Below are 3,561 nucleotides of genomic sequence, written 5' to 3'. Positions count from 1 at the left end.
TCTGCCCCCACCCCTCCCCCCGCCTTCACCACACTTTTGTCTATCCATGGGCTATGCATATATACTCTTTGGCTAATCTCTTCACTTTCTTTCACCCAGCTCCCCCACCCCCTCCCCTCTGACACTTATCAGTCTGTTCATGTATCCATGCCTCTTGTTCTTAGTTAGCTTTTATTTAATTTTTTCTCTCATTTCATACCACACAAAACACTATGCTCAGGACTGGGGCAAGTACCATTGACTAAGAAACAGTTCCTATCCCTATAGATGCTCAGACCCTTATGCAGTCCCAAGGGGTGGGTGGGGGAACATGTATCCGACACTTGTCTCATGTACCAGATGAACCCTTACCACAGGCCTCTGAGGGGGATCATTACCAGTATTTTGCAGGTGAGCATCACAGAGAGCTAGGGTACCTTGTTCAAAGCCATCCAGCTAGTCAGCAACACAGATGAAACTGAACCCAGTCAGGCCTATGTAACTCCAACACGTACCATGTCTCCACCCACCCCTTTCCCCGAGGAGCAGCTGAAAATGGTGTTCCCAGTCCAGGTTGGCTCTCTAAAGCAGCATTAGAGGGACCATCTTGAAACCCTTACCTCCTGGTTTGGTCTAGTAAAATCTCCTGGGTCCCAGGGCAGGACAGCAGGCTGAATGAAAGGATTATTTAACTCTGCCTTCCACTATGTAAATTATTTCAGGGCAGTATACAACCACCTATGGGAGCTGATAAAAAAACAAAAATAAAAAAGATAGAATCCTCATTCAGGGGTGAGGGATGGAACTAGATGACCTTTACAGTAGCTTCTAACTCAAAAACTCTGAGATTCTAGTAAGTAAGCGCTGTCTCTTTGAAGTTCAAATTCAAATGGGAGAGATAAGACAAGCAGGACACTTATGTCATTGGAAGCCCCACTACAGTTACTGTGTCCCAGATATGCTCTGCCTATGGGAAGGTAGAAACACCCTCCCCTTTTACCTTCCCTCCCAGGACAGTCCATTCTATACATAACTGTACACATGAGGGGCAGCCCTTAGGAATCAACCTGCTCTCTTGCCCAGTTTTTCTCAGTGGATAGAGCATCAGACTGAAGGATTCGGGTTCAATTCCAGTCACATCGATGTATCTCTCCCCCTCCTTTCCACTCTCTCTAAAAATCAATGGAAAAATATCCTCAGGTGAGGATTAACAACAACAACAAAAATTTCCCTCTTTTCCTCTGATTATTATATGTAAAAAAAATAAATGAGACCCAGAGGAAAGAGCTCTCCTGCCCAAGGTACACAGCAAATTGGTGCCATTACTGGATCAGAACCCATACATTTAATGATTTCCGCACACTGGCCCCAACCATACACAGGTGCTTTCCCCCACGCTTTCTTCTACTTTCTGCTGTATCTAAGACCATTCTTTTTATCCTTTATCTTCAGAGCATGACCACATACCCTGCCTCCTGACTCCTCAAATGGTGTTTTCCCCAAAATGTAACCTTGACTGATCCTTTGCACTCCCTGCCCATTTCCCTCAGCCTCTGCTTTGTGTCTTTCCTTTAACATACACAACTGCTCCAGGCCAGCCAGACCAAAGGACCGGGAAGTGGGGAGACTATGCATGATTTCAGATTTGAGATTTGATGGCAAAGAAGAAGAAAAGGAAATTACGGCCCTTTTAAAACTACACGGGTCCACTATAAGCTACTTTTTTTTTAATCAAGGCGTTGTGACTCCAATATAATAGAATCACAGATTTGTGGGGTTTTTTTGGAAAAGACCTGAAGTAGCATCTTGTGACCCTCCTCCCATGTCACTGAGAACCATAGTGTAGAAGTGACTTACCCAATCATATAGTGTGATGTGGTGACCTCTAGGCTTTTGCCAGTGGTTGATGCCTTATCACAGGTTGGTTAAAGTGTTCCTGAAAAGACAATAGGGACAGAGGAAGGATTCCCCAAAGCAACAAAGCACAGGTCAATTCTCTAAGGGGGCCATGGGTAAATTTAGACTTTCAACAGTTCAGAGCTGGAATGAATCTACAGGATAATCTAATTCTGGGATGACAAGCGATGTTCTCTCCTACTCTTGCCTGAGACTGACCTTGCTAATAAATGCTGAAACCCTTCTCTCTGGGTCTGGGTGTAACTTCAGAACCATTTCATCATGGTACTGGATAGCCATTACCAAGCATTAGTAAATGAAACTTTTTTTGCCATATCTGCAATAGTCCAGCTCCCGTATTTTACAAGTTGCAGAAACCAAAGCCAAGACAGATTTGCAATAACTAGAGCAAAAGTCCAGTTTCGTAATGTTAGGTATGCATCCATTTTCAGAATATCACATGATCTTTCACAGATAAGTCTAGCACAAAGCTTAACAGGAATTCATGCACTGGGCCTGTAGTATATTTCTATAATTTTTTTTTTTGCCATACCTGCAAAAAAATTAGCTTGGAGGTGGTAGAAAATAGAGTGACTTGATTTGATTTAAGGAAAAAAACAAGAAACATTCCTTGATGTAGCAAAATTTTACTTACATGTTAAACATCTCTTCAACAGAAAATTTCAAGGTGACTGATCTGGAAAACAATGAGGCTGGATGATTCCTAACCTAAGTCCATTTCTCCCGAGTCCAGGCTTCAGAGTGCAGATAAATACATTCTGGACTAGGAAACATGTCTTTACCTCCCAGACCCTGGAATGACCTCTCTGATAAGTGGCAGAGCCAGGACTCAAATTTCTGATGCCACACTAAGTCCAATGAAAGCACGAGCATGTCTAGAGGAGGAATGGGTTGCTAAAGGCAGGAGGCACAGGGAACTATTGAGACAGGGTCTTCACGCTGCTCCTCCAAAGTTGTGCTCTCTGGGCTGAGGCCCTGAACACATCAGAAGAACCACTGTTCCGTTATGACTACCTCTTGGCATAAGGTCAGCCTGGAGGAGAAGGGAAGAACTGAGAACACAACATTCTGGAATATAATGGAAAAGGAAGGTCCCACTCACTGCCCCTACAGTACAGGTCATCACAACTGCTGACAACAAGGAACAGAAAAGTCAAGGGAAAGCAGAATTAGACAGTTGTCTTACAAATATCAAAGAAGAGGGGGTTCTGCTCAAGAGGTAGATACTGTACTCACCTCCTCCCATGAACACATCAAAATTATAACTAAATTATAGAACAACCAACCAGGATAACCATCTGAAAACTAGCTGAACAGAAGTCCTATAACTAAGGATATGCAGAGATGCAAAAGGGGCTGGCCCCATACCCACATGAAGCAGTTGAGGATCTGGAGAGATATCTCAGCTACAGAGGTTCCCCGTGAGGAGCAAAGGGTCTCAGCCCCGTGCCAAGCTCCCCGGTCTAGAATATAGGTGCTCCCATGTAACATCTGGCTGTGAAAATCAGCAGGGAATCCTTTGTCTGTCTGTCCAGGTGAGAGGGCGAGACAGAAGTCTGCTGGAAACTCAGGCTTCCTCTTAAAGGGCCAGTGCACAAAGTCTTGCTCGCAGGCACTCGCCTTGGATTCTGGGGAAGGGACTGGACGGTGGCTGGTGGGGGATGG

The sequence above is a fragment of the Myotis davidii genome, unplaced genomic scaffold, assembly GCF_000327345.1.
Source record: "Myotis davidii unplaced genomic scaffold, ASM32734v1 scaffold41, whole genome shotgun sequence".
NCBI classification, from domain to species: Eukaryota; Metazoa; Chordata; class Mammalia; order Chiroptera; family Vespertilionidae; genus Myotis; species Myotis davidii.
This window is presented reverse-complemented; position numbering follows the sequence as displayed.